Raw genomic sequence first — 17,595 nt, forward strand, 5'->3', positions numbered from 1 at the left:
GAATGCTTGTGGGTGTGAGATGTATTCATATTTTTCCTTTATTGACTTCCTAGATATTATACACTCCACAGTTAGATCTTCAGTCCCACTTTTCCTCATCAAGCTATGTTTGGATTTGACTCAGTGAGAGAGAAGTGTGCTGTGCATGCAGTGTGGAAATGTTTATACATTATATTGATGACCCAGTGAATCCCCCAAGTCTCTGACTTGTGGATATTTTCATTTCGACTTGAAATGGCATTTTATAGCCAAGTTCACCTTCGCTGAGGCTCATCCTGTATCACAACTTTGCGCGCAAACAGCCAGAGGAGCAGAGTTCGGTGAGGATGTGTTCTCTTGTGCTACTGCATTATCACTTCCCCAACAAAACGTCTATGTTTTGAATCATAGCCTACCAATCAATTCTCTTGTTAAATATAGCACACTTTCCCGGCACAGCTGCCTCTGGGAAACAATTCCGTTATAGCCTGCTTCTGTAAAGTGACAGTTGCTCACTCTGGATAACCAACTAGGTGTCATTGATTATGCAAGGGTATTTTTTATTTTTTTTTGGAAGATATGCGAGCCAGTGTTGTTCCTGTTATACCCGTATAAGCTGTCATGATCTATTTTCCATAACCACTACAGCCTGAGGTGCAGTCCCACACCGGTTATGTGTTTTAGCCGTGTGTACCTATGAACAATGCTGATATAATTATAAGATGCTTTAAAACACCAATTAGAAGCCACGCATTAGTTGGATAAATGACACAGTTTTTCTGCACAGCGTCGACGTGAACCCAAGACAAAGCCATGCTAGTGCTCTCTAAAATGCAATTTAACCACTAATTCACAAGTAAACTAGAGCGCAGTGGCCAGTCAGCAGCCTTGGGCAAACATTGACCATCAATTCTCAGTCATTTGTCTGTCTCCATGGATCCAGGCGGGGACCGCGTGTGTCTGAGAGTCCTTGAGGGACAGAGCAAATCCTTGCAAAAAAAAAAAAAAAAAAAAAAATCAACAGGAATATATTGAATTATGACAGTTCCGTTCAAGATGATTCTGCAACCACAATTCTGAAAATTGCCATAACGTGCAACGTGCTTGTTCCACACTGGTTGTTAGAATTTTTGGAAGCTTGCATTGTATTGAAAACAACCGCTTAGGGGCTTATTCTGGGAGCCAACATGAACTTAAATGGAATATTTATTCAGCACTGCTCATGCTTGCAACTATCAGTGGGAGACCACTGCGCACATGTTTTGCAGGTTTTTTTTTTATTGTCGGTGAGATGTCCTCTTCATCACAGGTATCGCTGGGCGCTGTCTTAGAAACCTGCTCCTCTTGGCCGCGTAGATACTGCATGCGTGTGTGTATAGTGGAGTGGCCTGCATGCAAATGTTCTTTGTTATCGATTTGCTATAGTAAACAAATGCACCACTATTGATATGCTACAGCAACATCTGACTGAATGAAAATCTTACAGAACACCAGTGGCCAAAGTCAGTAGCTTAAACCTTTACACTGTGTGATCAATATCCAGCATTAAGGTGCTGCTTTGACCTATATGAGACCTTGCACTCATCTCTTTGTTTAAGAGAGGTCAGGTCTGTGTCAATTACTGGGGCTTATTCTTCTTTAAACACTCACCCCCATTAGCAGCACATTTCAATTTAGTGTAAGGTGTCATCAAATAGGAAACAGTGTTGACACTGTGGCAGCCTTCCAGGCTATGTGGCCAAGCTGCCTTCATTAGCTAAGCAAGTAGAGAATGGTCAATACATATAAACTTTTACAGGGTTAGGGCTCTCAGGGACTTCAGAAGGCTATAAAAAGGTCTGAGCTGACACAACTGATTGATGAAGCCAACTTTGTCAGCGCTTCCCTTTTCTACAGAGATCATGCATATCAAAATCAAAAGGGGTAGTATATTTGACTGGACAGCCTCTAAAATTTCTCACTCCATGTGGGTGGGTGGCTGATTTTTTTTAGGCAGTACAGGGATAGCTGCCGTACTGTCCACGCAGTTTACACAAATAATCCTTGAACAATATGACATAAGATGCTCGAATTTAGTGACAAAAGCAAGTGGGAAAAAAACCCTACAACCTCTATGTGCTTTTTATTGATATATTTCATTTGTATTTAACTTTCTTTTTAAGCCTTGAAATATTATCAAGGAGGAAAAAAAAAAAACCTGCACTGAGGTCATGGGTTATGAAGCGTTCATGCCTTAACTACACAGAACAGCTACACTGTGTAGGTTCATTAAGCAAAGCTTCAAAGACATTCCTGGAATTGATCATGGAGCTGCAAGTGATGTAATGTATGCTGTCCTGTTTATTTGCAGATTGTTAATGATAAGCAAGGACAGACTCAGTGGCACCACTCCTGGATAGAGGAGATTGTCTGGTGAGAATCATCGGCCCTAACAGAACATGATAGGAAAAGGAAACATCATAAGATTAGTATATTCAATGAGTATAATGACCCCAAACTTCATTACGTACACCCCAACATGAAGTGGAAGGGGGGAGATGTTCAGTTAACAGCTTAATGACTTTCTAAATGCAAACCATTTACCTCAAACATTTAGGTGGGGCTAAAATTGATTAACTGAGACCATACTGCCCCAAAAGAGTGCAGACTGTAAATTGTGCTACTCAGAATAACACAAATGTTTTTGTCAATTGGCTTGAAGATTGATAAGCTCTTTACCTGTTGATGAACTGTCCCTGTCAATCATTTTTTTGTCAAGTCAACCCTTGCTCCCATCAATTCCTGCGCTGGCCCGTTATGGGTATTGATGAAATACTATTTTAGTTAATTAGGGGATGTGCTTATTGATGGCAAAACATTGACTACAGACTGACTAAGGAAAATGGTTCTTTTTAGGGAGACATTTGCTGCTTTGGTTAAGGCTGTTCATCAGCAATGAGGCAGGCTCATAACTTTTAACTTATTGCCACAGAGTTACGGAGGGAGCAATTGAAAGATGAAAAAAGCATACCTAACTTTATATTCATAATCTAAGCATGACATTTGTGATGCTTAAGGGCCTCCAGGATGGAAAAAAAACTGACACAAAGTATAAAAGAATATCCCTGAATAATTGATACATTTATTGATTACATGAAAGCAATGAAATCACTGTAACTGGTTTAGATATTGTGGAACTATACGTACAAGCATTTCAGTATAATCATGTTTAGATCAAGAAATCACAAGAGTTTATGTTTTGTTTAAAATTGTTTGCATTTCCCAAAGAAGCCCACAGAAAGTTTGTGAAATGGTTCCTATTTACATAAACCAAGCATGCCCATTATTCCTGTTGCTGCAGATGAAGAGTAAGGACTGACAGATGCATTTTGAGAGTGCAATGTACACAGCACTATTAGAACAAACCAGTCCAGTGGCATGCATCACCTGTAGAGCATAATGCAGGGGATTTGTCTGCTCAACCCCATAAACAGCCGTCGGGCTTTCTCTGTAGCTACACGCTGTGTGATCAAGATACTCATGGCAAATGCCTCAGATGTGGACCATGTGTCAAAAGTCTTCAGCTTGCCTTACGTGCCACCACTCGCCAACGTGGGAGATAAGCATCTTTCCCTTTGTATCCTGAGCACAGGGAATCTTACTGGAACTAGTTTTGCATGCTAAAAAGCAAACAATGGTAAATGGGGAACAGAAAATTCCTCAGGTTATTTGTCATCAAGTTAGCACAGTATAAATACACGCCTGCTATGTTCATGAAATGCAATGGTTAGGGACTATTTTGGGTTTGTATCAAGAAGTGTTTGGGTCTGCGTGGAACGGTGGCCAGGGAGGGCCCTGATGTTGGTGTCTGCTGTCCATTTAGCTTCCCCACCATTGGCATCCACTTTCTGCTGCTTTGGGTTTATGGTCTCGCAAAGTTATAAGGTTTTGCCATTGAATGCAACCTCAAGACACAGTGCTTTTAAGAGTAGAGTGGTATAAAGCAGTGCATTCTTCCACCAAGGGAATCTTGGACTAAGGGGTTAGGGTGGCTTCTCTCTAGAGGTTAAGTGGGATAAGTGTGTGGCTCATGTCAACCCCACTACCCCCCAATAGTTTCTGGAAAATTTGCAATGGGGTCAGATTGGATTACTGTGTTTTTGTATTTACATGGAGACACAGGGCTTTGAAATGGAAAACCATAGGCGGAAAAGCAAGTGCCATGCAGTCTGGAAGGCTTGGTAAAAGAAACCAGCACTGATTTCCACTGACGGGATGGTTGAATACATGTCTTTTATGTCTTTTGGTCCCACAATCAGATATTTGCTTACCAAGAATGGTGATTGAGGTAAATGGATCAAGTGCAATACCAATCTTTAAGTAAATCCATGGTAAGTACTGTGATAGACATTCAATAAGAAATAAAGAGGCTTCAGGCTCAGAGACAGACCACATCAAGGCTGTGAGTTTGACTTAAAGGGAGCTGCTTAAATGCAGTAAAAAATTTGCAGCCCAGTTATGCTACATAAACAGCAGTACACCCCATCCCTGAATGACCTTATAAAACTATCTTAGGTGCAAGTACCCTCAAGGCAAACCAGGTCTTCTTGGATTTGTGCCTCAGGTGGTCTGTCATATTTCCTGTTGAACTTTGCTGGAACCTGCTGGGATAAGTTTTGTGAGTTATTTTGAGAAGGTTTCTCCAGCCACTCCCCACAGGTGCTTTGTGCAGGCCTGAGCCAATAATCCACCCTTTTCAGAGCGGATTTCGCTGTAGCTCATCCCATTAGGTTTTTGTTTTATTCAAAAGAAGAGAGTCAGAAACAGGGTTGTGTAACAAGCGTTTGTTTTTACAGATTTTTTTTTAAACTTAGGTATTTTCATATAGTACTAAAATGTGCAGGTTTTATGAGGTACATAATGATATCAGTCAAGAACTGTCAAGACCCAAATAAAAAGATGCCTTTTAATTTGCACTTTATGTAAAACAATCCAAGGTTTATTTAAAACACAGCAAATGCAATGTTTAAGTGTGCACTCAAACGCCTCAAAACTGAAATGAAAATAACCAGATCAGTTCACAGAATGTATTAATTTTATTATATTCTTCTTTATGAACACACCTGCTAAAAAATGAGCTGAGTTAACTCAGTGTCGACTTCCCATTTTTCAAGCATATAGATAAAAGCAACAAGTGTCATAATAACGCTCGACGGATATTTTGGGAAAGCCCAGGGCACATTGGAGCTCTTTGTGCGCAGAAACCTTTGCGGTCTGACACAAATGTTCCTGTAAGCTGTCGCCCACTTTTTTTTTTCTGCTATTGCTGAAACTTGACCTCCCATTTCTGGGTGAATTAACGGTTTTGTCAGTAGCGAGAACAAAAATTCGAAGTGTATGCGGCAAGCTCAAACGGCGGCAAAGTGGAGTCAATTGAATGTCCCACATGCTTCTCTGTGCGTTGGATGCATCTCTGCAGTAACTTCTGAAACTATAATGCCTTGTAAATGTTTGCGGAAACCTCCTCTGGGTACAAGAAGTCTTGTATTAAGCTGCTTGCTGTTAAAACGTTTTCTGTTCTGAGAAATCAACAACAGACAGCAACATACACATGGAAATTACGTTCATATTTTGCTTGCGCATCCCGAAATTCTTTATATTATTTAGAAGTAGGAAACTTTTTTTTTTCCCCGAAATTTTGGCAAATGCAAAGCTTTTTTTAAAAATTGTGGATGTGCGGATAATCACTAACTAGTACTTATTTCTCACACAATTATAAATTAACTGGATCATTTTAGCGATTTGAAAACTTGCCATATGCTTAAATTGACAACAAATTAAGTTACCTCTTCGTTTTGTGGTGTGTTGCGAATCAACAAGTTTATCTGGCTTGTTGCACACTAATCTATATGTGTACAAAGTATGCAAAGTTAGGAACTGAAAAGGCAACTTTGCTTTACGTGTATATATATATATATATATATATATATATATATATATATATATATATATATATATATATATATATATATATAGCAAACTTCGAGTAGATCTTTAGATCTACTCGAAGGTAAAAGTGACTCAGAAGGTTCAGAGTCAACGTTTTCCTTTTTCTTTTTACTAGCTGTTTGCCTTTGCGCTTTTTCATGTTCAAATTGCACGTCGTCAGAGAATTGTGACATTTGAAATATGAGACTGGCCGTATTTACTGAGTTAGACAATACACGAAAACCACATGAAAATCTAAAATAAGTAGGATGCGGTTTGGAGCCGTGCTTTCATTTATTGAAGTCCCCACAGATGTTTTGTATAAAGACATTTTTGGGGTAATGAGGGGGAGTATTTGAACGTAAGCTAAACCTGCTTGGCTTAACTTATAGAAGTCTACAGTGACCTCTAATAAGCGCGGAGCAGGCTGAGTACGCGCAACTTCTGCAAAAATAGCACATTTGCCGGGGCAAAAAAATGTGACTGTGCCCCCCTTTAGTGGTGTATGTGTTGGATTGATGGTCATTGTGGTCACGTCCGTCTTTATAACTATATGTTAGGGTACTGGATCTCACTGTGAAGTAGACAGAGAGCGTGTTAGAATGAAAGCTTCACGGCTCTGTGCAGAAACCGTTACAACTGCATCACTTTCACCAGATTCTGGTTACACCTGCTGATTTCACCTCTCCATATAACGTCACGAGTTTGTATTAAATTAAAAATAATACTGATTATAAATTCAGTTTCGGTGTTTTCCTCTGATACCCCGCGCTCACGCTTTCACATTTTCAGAAATACAAACATCAAACTCATCCCATTGCGGACACCGAGGGGACACAGAATCACCCACTCAACCAAGCAATTAAAATCCGATTAGGAAACATCTTAGTCTTCCAACGACGACGGTGAAAAAAACCTGTAACCTTTCCTCGCTGAGGTCATTCACCTAATAAGATCCATTGCCTATAGTGAAGCCGCAGACCTTCACAAATGTTCCTGGCGACCGACTGTGGCCCCAGAGACCTTTGGCAAACACGGCGGTTTAATTGGTCACTGTATTTAAGAATAAGGTGGGATTCCAGTTAATTAGTGGAGAAGTGAATACGATTGAACATTATATGATTTGCTCCCGGTCCCTGGTTTGTTAGTGCGGATTTGGGGTGGATCAGCTTTTGTGCTCGACAAATGAGAAGTGAGTAGCGTGGTGCCGATGCACAGTGTCGTTTTGTGGACTGGCGACAGTCTCGTTTCATGGGAAAAACTTAAAGGAGGCCCGCGTTATCACAGGACCTCATTATCTCATGTCTGCAACCATCTTTTGGAAACAATCCCTAATCAAGAATGGCACAGACCTACTTTGCAGAACTTTGGTATAATAGCTTTCCTCTCTCTCTCTCTCTCTTGCTCTCTCCCTCTCTAGCTCTGTCTCTCTCACTACACACACACACACACACACGCACGCACGCACGCGTTTTGGGTGACGTAGGGTGCCAATGACAGCACAGCAAAGTGATCCTGGGACACTGAGATCACTTTGAGCATCAATCCATTTAGAATAATTGTGTCTTAAGAGTTTTCACACGGAGATAGTCAAACACCAATAAATATAAATATAGTGCTACTAGTCAGCTAAACTGAACTAACCACGTCATCTGGATTCGAAAGGCTGCATGATAGCTGTTATTTATTTATGGGTTACAGTTATATCAGCTCTACATGACCACCACTCTGCTTTAGATACTTTTGATTTCATTAAAAAGTTTCTGCTTTGAAGCTTCTGCAAACTGAACTGTGTTTCTTAATTTTCTGAAAACGTGTGAAAGCTTTTGAAAGTTTTCTTATGGTAAAATTATGAAAATTAAATAAATAAAACCTTTTTCCAGTCCCGATAGATAAATCGATATATTAATACACCCCCCCACCCCTGCCAGGATCTATGTCGCATTTTCCATTTTCCTTTTTCAGCTCAGTTCATGACAATGACATCTACCCCGAAGCTGTTCTTTTTCTGTGTACAAGCCCACAAAGCAGGAGAGGTGGTTCATTTACTTGGTCATAAACCATTTATTTACCTTCAGGTGAGTGTCGCGCAGAGTGCAGAGTAAAGATCGCAGGAGAGATTTACACCTGTCTCTCGGCTCAAATAGAGAAGCCTATAGGCTACAGAGATGGCCACTGGAGCCAGTTTGTCTGGGGCTCTGCTAGACAGCCCACCCTTTACTCCACTGTGGATTAAACAACATCATAAAAAATGGCCATCAACGCACACATTGTAAACAGATTATTCTCCTTGGCGCCTGGCGCACAAACTAACTCCACGCTAAAGGCAAGACGCGTCCGGCCAAGCAGCGCTTGGTCATCATTTTTCAGTCGTTTCCAAACACATTTCTCTGGACATTTCCTGGTCATATAAATACTGATGATCATTTGATGTCATGTCTGCAGGTTTGTCCCCCAGTGGGGACTGCTGATTACTAGAAAAGATAACGAGATATTCTGCAGCATACTTTGGTCTAGATATGTTGCATAAATATTTTTTATGTAATATGTTTTGATAATTAAAAAAATATATTAAAACACACCTCATTTCAAAATGATAACTCCAGTGTTTAAGTGACCAACATAATGCATAATTTTAATAATATCAATAATTATTAATAGGCTATAAAGACATGGGCTACACCCACGTGGGTATTGTTTTCTACCTCTGTTTTACCTGCTGTCTTACTCTTGTTATAGGTTTCGAGACTCTGCTACAGTGACTATTGTTTGAACATGTTAAAGTAGCCTTAAGATACTCCCTTCATTCATTTTCCCACAGTAGTGTCCACTCCTAAAACATCCAGTTTGGTCACTTCACCACAACAGAAGCACATCACATCAGGAACAGATTCACATCTGGATTTTCAATTCCTTCTACAGTCCTTTCAGGCACCTTGCAAGATGCTTACATTTTCTGCTTTATATCATCCCTCCCACCACATCTCATCATCTCATGTCTGATTGCACAAAGACTGTGATAAGGATTACTGTGTGCAATCTGGCATGCACACGGTGTGTATGCCAGATTTCAAGTGCTTTGATTTAGGTGTGAAAAATAGAAGCTATTTGTGGATTGATACTTCGCTTTACAACAAGGTCAAGGTAGAAGTCACACAATTTAAAAACTTTATCCTGTTTGACATTCTTACACAGAGGGTTAAAACTCCTCAAAAGCCTCTCATTTGCAAAAGCAAACACACAGCCACCCACACTTCAACACGCGCGCACGCACGCACGCACGCACACACACACACACACACACACACATTCTGCTGCATAAAGTGGTCACTTTGTATTCAGTGGTGATGCCAGTGACTTTTATTCCCTTTTGGTGATAATATTTTCCCTTCGGTGTGAGACTGGCAGCTTGGATGTCTGACATGGTTATGCATGACTTTTTTTTTTTCTTCTTTTTTTCAAATTAAAACCTTAACATTTGGGTCATTTTAAAGCAAGTCTGCAATTGCTCAAGACATCATCGCACTGTCAACACGCACATGTTCAGCTATTCCATTACTAGCGTGGATTTTGTTCAGAGTTATCGTTTGTACGGTTGTTGGTTTTCTTTGTGTTTGTTTTGTTTTTAATCTTTGTGGCACTGCACCTTTTCCCTTCTAGTCTTTTTCTTGCTTTTTTTTTTTTTTTCCAGTGAAGCTGCTGGCTCACTGGTGTTTATTCTTGAAATATGGGCCAAGACTCAAAATAGGTCATGGATCCCTTTTAGTGGCTCTTTGTAGGGCAACGTGAGAATGCTTAGATATCCCTGGGTCATAGGGCCACGGTGATTTTATTCAAATTAGGCTTGAAGCTTACAAATCCCATATTAAACCGAATTTTATCCCCTTAAAAGATTTTTTTTCTCCCAGCACTCTTACCTGAACATCACTTGATTTAGGACTAAAAGGTGCCTCTCTGGAAACTGCCCTTGAAAAATATTGCTTTTATTTTCTTAAACAGCTTTATACTTACCCTGTTGTCAGCTGAACTGCAAGCTTTTTACGCCTTTTTTGCTTGGAAGATTGACTCATTCATTCAGTCATTTTATATGTGCCTGTTTCTCTAAGAAAGAGGGGGACTGGCGGCGTACGTGGATCTTGGAAATTATAAAGGGAAGCCTTCCATCTAGTGCGCCATAAGGAAATAGAGAGCAGGAGGCAGCAGGAACAAAAAGAGAAGGGTGATTTCCAAAATGGCTCGGCCATTGAATGACAATTGCCAGACCCCTCTGCCCTTTTTCTTTCACTGCTGCAGCCTACTAGAACTAGCATAATAAAGGGGCAGAAAAAATGACCAAAATGTAATTTAGTCTGATTTGAACAAATCATTTGTGATTTAAATTTGGCAAGGGAGATGTCAATAGTAACAGAATTTCTTCTCACACAAAGACTTGTGTCTTGTTTTTTTGGCTTGCATTTATTAAATAAACTGATTCCACTGAGTGGATATTTTGTGCCCTGTGGAATTCCTGATGGTCTTGTTGGTGGAAATAGAGAGTACATGCTGATGTTGATCATACTTGTATTTTGTAAAAATACACAACAATCAAAAGTTTAGTGAGGCAGTGGCAGAGTGACAGTTTGAGGGAGTTTTGAAACAAAGAGCTGAAAAAAAGAATGCACACACACACACACACACACACACACACACACACACACACACACACACACACACACACACACACACAAATAACATATAGCAGGTCAGATAAGGTTTAATTGCTTAAAATAGAAATATTAATTTAAACAGTAGGGAAATTTAGTTATTAAAATACATGTTAAATCTCCCTTTTTAAACTGAACATCCAATAAGCAGTGGTAAATATGTTCATTTATTTGTATTTATATTACTGCAGTTTACCTGTGAATATTTTAGTTATTTTCCTGGAAGCAAAGATTTTTCTCACCCCCCCCAAATTCAGCATCAGTGTACAGTGCTTAACAGTGTTTTCATCCTTCTTGTTAATACAAGGCCGAGTCAGTGAGCAGTCCTACATATTCCCTCATCCGTCAAGGAAAGGAAGATTTTTTGCAATAAATAATTCACCACTGATAGCCAGCCCTAATGTCTACATGAACAAATCTCTCAGTTACAGCCATCTTGGGAGTAAGCCAGTCCAGTAGAATACTTAATAAACAAATACAGAGCCTGACAAGCTCTGGTTTCACTGCTGTCTTTCTGAGAGGAAAGTACTTGAAGACAGTTGGTGAAACAACATCCTTTCTATGCGTGAAGGTTTAGGGGTCAGGTGTGGGTTATTGCTCTAAGAGTGTGTTGCCCCCTTTGCATCGTTACTGCTGAGACTCCTGATGGATTTACTGTCTGTTTTACGCAGCATGTAATTTAAGTTTTTCTTTAGTGATCAGACATTCACGTTATGATCTTGCACAATTTAGATAGAATTAAGCGGACGTATCAATCAAATACATGCGCGCGCGCACACGCGCGCAGAAACACACACACACACACACTCACACACAAGATAAATACATTTATGTATAAACACAGGCATATCTGTTAAATCTATATTACAGGCTTTTTAAGGTTGTCTTTTGTGTCGACTTTTAGGACCAGGGCTGAGTCAGTATCTGAGCCTTATATCAGCCACATGTTTGCTGGGCCTAGAAACATAATCCAGACATGATTCCCCTAACTCGGCCCTTTGGGTGAAGGGGCCGTGTGCGTATGCGTGTCTCTGTGTCTGGGCATCATCTCCTCACAGAGATCTTTTTTGAGCTTTGCAATAAATTTCCTTTCACCAGAATTTATTAACGCAGTTCATTTTTTTTGTTTGTTTGTTAGTTCTTTCATTAGGGCGTTTTCTGTGGTGTGAAGCAACAACTGAGGTCCAAACCTTTTTGGTCGTTCATAAAGGATTAAAAAGATCATATTTATTCTCACTTTTTTTTTGTTAAGATTACACAATGTTTGTGATGGTATGGGGTTGTTGTTATTTAGTCTATCCTTGTATCTGTTGCAAGACTCCATGAAATATTCAAAGTCCAGTGAAAATTGATCTGCTGGTCTGAAGTCTCTCTCTCTTTCTCACTCACCCCCCACCTCTCTCTCTCTCTTCCCCCCCCCCCCTCTCTCTCCCTCTGATCAGATCCCTGTGGAGCTTCCTTGAAGAAGGATCCCAGTATCACATATCAGTTAGATGACCAATTTAGGGCCTACATGACTGCTGCAGCTCAGCGCTGGAGCTCAGATCAATGGAATACTGTTGGGGATACAACGGACCACACCCACACACTGATTAGACCCTCTGATTGGATGTCACGTGGATGACTTGACCACTACCATGGCTTTCATGCAAATTGATCAAGGTAATTTTAGCCCCTCAAGGGAAATTTGAGTTGTTGTTAAGACCTCTTATAGTTCATAATATAAAATACTTTTGGCTAATAGAAATATTATCAAGTGAAACAGTTTAATATAATAAATCTCCCACTAAATTAGTGGCACTGCAGTTTGTCATCTACGATTGTTGCTGCTTTAGACCTCTAGACCTGATGCCTTTAATGTAAAATATGAATTACAACTTGATAAGATTAAAGAGTCAAAGATAGTTGAATAGACATCTCATAATAATCACTTATTAGGCTATGAAGTTATCATCTGCTACAAAGACCTTCAGCGTCTAGGCCATTTTCATACAGAGGAAATCTCATGCTTAAAGTAGCACACAAATCCAAAAACTCCAACACACACATAGAAGCTAAAATTCTATTAGCAAAGCCATCAAGTTGTGCTATACTACTGTATCCACCTACCCAGACTGTAGCTGTTACGTGCTCCCCTAAATGTCTGTGACACTCCACCTCACCTCTTCAGAGCGGCACAGCGCTGCACCCTGACTAAATGAAAAACAATTTGAGGAAACAGGGAACAATCTGAGGCAGGCTCCAGCGGGCTGCCATAAAAAGAGGGACTGCCTCTCCAGCCTTTCCCTCCTGCCTTCAACTTTAACTCTATGGGCTGATGAAAGATCAATGGGCCGACTGGGCAGCCGCTGCTGTGCCTGCTGTCTCCCAGTGCACCAGGAAGAGAGCCAATTACAAAACACCAGGAAAAAAAAAAAAAGAACAAGAATGACAAACCCCTCAATCCTTGTGGACAAAAACCTGAGCGATTAGTGAAATAGTGTGTGTCTGTATGTGAATGTGTGTTCGCTTGTTTTCTTTTTATCTTTCAGCCAGCTGCAGCTTGACTTGCTTTAAAAATGCTGAATGTTCCCATTATGTGAATTATATTCCAGACTTTTTAAACCCCTGTACGTCTCTAACCGTCCTTACCTCAGCCTCTTTAACACCCCTTTAACCCTCTACATCCAGCCTCTGGCGGCCTCACTTCTGATCTGTACCAGCTAACCAGCCCTTTGGATCTCTGACAGGAGTAATGGAGGTTGGTGCTAGGGCTTGGTGCAAACACACAGCAGCAGACAAACAAATCATGTTAAGTCTCTGCTGCCAGCCATGGCAGCACACTCAAAGGGGAGTCGGTACCCTGCCAGGGAGGAGGGTACACCCATTTTCCCAGGGAGGGGGTGAGGGCCAGGGTGAACACGAGGGAGGGTAGCATGGAGGCAAGGTCTGGTCCTTATCGAGCCCGGATCACAGACACCTCCGCCCCTCTTGGCAGGAATGCATACAGCCCCTGTGGGAGGAGAAAGGGCAGAAGAAAGAAAGAGGAGGAGGAGGAGGAAACAAGCAGACATAAAGAGGGGAAGTAAAAAGGGAAAGAAAAGAGTGAGTGAGCGAAAGTGAGTTACTGAATGAAGCAGGGAGACAGACACACGGAGAGGGAGAAAAAGGCCTGCCCAGCTTAAGAGAGGGAGTGCCTCCAAACATGTACACAGACAAAAACACACCAATCACAGCACTCTCGCTGGGTTGAGAGCACCTCTGAGAGAGCACATAGGAAAACAAACACAGCATTAGGCTTCTTAAATACCAACGTAGCTATGCAACTGTGGTTATCATTACCACAGTTCTGAGGGCAGGTGATGAGAAATCAGAAAACCAACAGTGTAGTTACACACCACAGTGCTGTCAAATTTGTAGACGATCACTAAATGTTTCAACAGTGTGCATTTCATGCTGAGGTAGTGTCAACCAAGATTTTAATCTGCAGTTATATATGTTTTTATCCCCCCCTCCAAAAAAAGAATGTTAAAATACTGAGTAAAAACCATTTGCTTCACTTGCTCTACCTGGGAAGGAAATATTTACTTTTAAAACCTATAAACATCTTATCCTAGCATTCCTGCATGATGGCTGCAAGCGCTTTGTGGTCGTGTGTAACGATGAAGAATACATTTTGTCATGTGGAAGCTGGGGTTTAGGGGTTCATGTATAGTTCAAGTATTAGCGCTCCGTGCAATCTTTACATTTTTATTCACTCTTTGCTCTCTCCCTCATTCCTTTCTTCTCTCCTTCTCCTATCATGCAGCACTTTCTGCTGTCTTTTTGAAATGCTAATATATGCAAACAGTTACTTCTTTACTTTAAAAAAAACAAACCTTACAGTTAAAATTGTGGAGATCTTTGACATACTGTATGTTGTGCATGCTCTGCTGAATGCCCTGGAGGGATACTGCTGTGACAGAGATGTGAGTCACATGAGGGTATACATACTATATCTTCTGTATGCATATGCCTAATTACCCTAAGTACCGTTGAAATGAACTGCTATCTTTGGTGATATGATCAAATGATATAGCAAAACACACAAAATCTTCTAGCAATACCAGTGCAGTAATCCCCTTCTTTAAAACTCCTTCTTGAAAAGTTGAACCTCAGCGTAATCTCTGATGTTTTAAAGAAAAGGAGACACTCATGAGTCACCCAGACAGATATATGAGAGTAGGCTTCCCCCATAAGTCATTCATTATGCGTAATATTGCTGAATTTTGTAAATAATGCTAAGAATAACAAAGAAAATGTTCTGTAATTTATATATATATATATATATATATATATATATATATATATATATATATATATATATATATAACTGCTCTGTAAGCTATGTTTCACTGCATTTCCATGATGTCAGGCTACTGACATCAGTCCATTTTTGCTGAAATTGAACATTTATTTTGCTATAATTGGACATAATTTTTACTTGCTCTTAAATTAGCAAAATTAATATCCATGAAAATAGCATTACGACTTAAAAGGCAGTCATGGTAAATTAAGTGAGAGATTAACCTTGAACTACATCATTGTTTTATTCAACCAAAAAAAAAAAAAAAAGAAAAAATGGAAAAAAAAACAAAAACACAAAATAGTTATGACCATTGTGGTAATGAAACTTAATGGCACACAGTACACACTAAATGTATGCTTGATTGATATTAGGATAAATTATTTGCTGCACTTTAACATAGTTGTGTTGTATTATAGAAGTTTTTATTACTTAAAGAAGCATTGTTTTTTGTTTTAATTTGCCAAAGGAATAAAAAATGTATTTATACAATTGTGAACTCAAAGTATCATTGCCCAGATAAAATAAGTAGACACAGTCGTTTATTATTCTCATGTAAAAGTTATTATAATATAAAAAGTTGTGCCACATCAATGAAAAAAAACAACTATTTTAGGGCACGCAGTATAAGTTCAATATATTTTCTATTCTTATTTCTGCCAACATAAAATGTAAATCAGCTCTTTTGTTGAGCAGTGTGTGCTTTTTCTCTCATACGCTTTTATTTCTCATCTTAATGAAAAAAAATCTCACCCCAATTCCATCTGTTTGACTGACCGGAGTGGCAGCAAGCCTAACTTATTGCTAGCACATGTGACCAGGTGAGTGAGTGTATGCGCAGTGGCCTATCACACAGCATCCTGTTGCCTATCAGCACTCTTAGATGGATCTCTGCCTTCATTAATGCAGGTCCACGGCAAGCGCCCTTCTCCACATCTGGCTTACTTTGAATGTTGTGAGTCCCCTTTCCCCCTTTAACCTTCTCCTGCTCTTTTCGCATCGCCTAAAAGTTGCGACTCACATTTTGTTCTTTTCGAGAAAAGGAAGTGGAGCTGGTGTTGTTGTGGTGAGGGACATCAAAGAGGTTTGGACGTCACTCATGAGAAAGCAGAGGGCAGAACCTGGTCAATAGCAAGGATTTGTCATCTAATAGCCCCTCTGGGGGGACTTTAGGTTTAATTTCAGAGGTGCTGAAAGTAGGGTTTTATGGAGTATGCCATGTCCAAAGGTCCTTTTGTTTCACATATTCTTTTCATTACATAGATGCTAATTACACAGATAATGGGAAAGCAAATATGTGTGTGTGTGTTTTTCCAGTTTTCCAAACAGTTTGATATCCCAGTGCTTCAGTGGAGTCAATCCCGTTAAATCACATTCTTACATTTTAAATTTCAACTTAACAAACAGAGAAAAAGTAAATACAGCAAAAGTCAAGAATCTTAAAATCTTATTGATTACATTTATTAAAGGTTTATTTAGATGAATTAACCTTGACTATTAACCCATTTCTGATTTTGAAATGTGAATTCACTGCATTTAAAAAAAAAAAAAAATCTGACCTGGTGATGATGTCAGCAGGGATAGCTTGTCACGCAGTAACTCCATTTCCCTTTAATATTGATGTTTCCCTCCCCTTGTCTCTCCATCAGCAATATATTTAATGGTCACATTCTGTGCCTATTCAGCACAAGAAAAACAAGACCAAAGTAAACATGCCAACTTGAGAGCAAAAGGCATTAGTCTTGTAACTTGAAATAACTGGACTGCATTTAATGAGACATGCGTAAATTGAGAGGGAAGGCATTTGCTTTGCTCCTGATTATATGTGCCGAATGAACTGACAAACAGTGAACTTCTCAGACTTTCGGCCTGTGCAGTTGCATCAGCCATCAATACAAGCTAATGATCTGTAGTCAGTGTCAGTCTGAGGGTTGTTTAGAAAAAAAAATGCAAATTTAATGGCTTGATCCATTATGATTGGAGTGGTTAACTGATGATTTGGTTGTAAATTTCTGTCTCATGGCTGTCACTGTCTCTCCTCCCCTTCTTTCATCGTTCCTTCTGTTTACCCCTCTTTGACTCGTCGTTTTGCTGAGCCCCGTGCGCTTCCTGCTTTGTGACTTGCATCTGTGTTTCTCCCGCTCCTTAATCTGTCACTTTCCTTATAGATTGGAAATGCATGGTGCCTTTGAAATATTCACAGCTGAAATCCATCTAATTGTCCAGTTGAAATCCATCTCATAAAATTATTCGCAGTTATGTAGTGGAAACAGTTTGTGTTGGCTGACAACCAACAGCAAGCTCAGCAAATGCCAAAATTCAAGTTTTGGGGGATGCTAGGGTGCTGCTTCTGCTGCTGCTGCTGCTGCTGGAGCAGATGTGCTGCCTAATTGCAGAATCCAGCATGCGGAAACTATTCTTCTCAACCATTTCAAACCATGCGCAATAGGTGTCACTGCAAGGTTAAACCAACTTCAAAATGCAAGCCGTGTTTCCATTCCTCAATTGATTGTATAGAGCTGTGACCTCAGAAAAGAGGGGGAAAGGGGGGGCTTAGTACTGAAAGAAGGGCATTTGGTTATGTTTTATATTAGTTTGAATGTGCCTGCTGATTGTGCACAA

At 40.0% G+C, this 17,595-nt stretch overlaps 1 long non-coding RNA gene across 1 annotated transcript in view; it reads left to right on the plus strand.

Annotated features, from left to right (window-relative positions):
- Nucleotides 1-17,595, plus strand: part of LOC115789555 (uncharacterized) — a 37,285-nt gene that overhangs the window by 817 nt on the left and 18,873 nt on the right. The window contains exon 2 of the long non-coding RNA XR_004020706.1: nucleotides 12,092-12,311. This is a non-coding gene — a long non-coding RNA (uncharacterized LOC115789555). The remainder of the gene's footprint in view (nucleotides 1-12,091; nucleotides 12,312-17,595) is intronic.

This window comes from Archocentrus centrarchus, chromosome 12 (genome assembly GCF_007364275.1).
Source record: "Archocentrus centrarchus isolate MPI-CPG fArcCen1 chromosome 12, fArcCen1, whole genome shotgun sequence".
NCBI classification, from domain to species: Eukaryota; Metazoa; Chordata; class Actinopteri; order Cichliformes; family Cichlidae; genus Archocentrus; species Archocentrus centrarchus.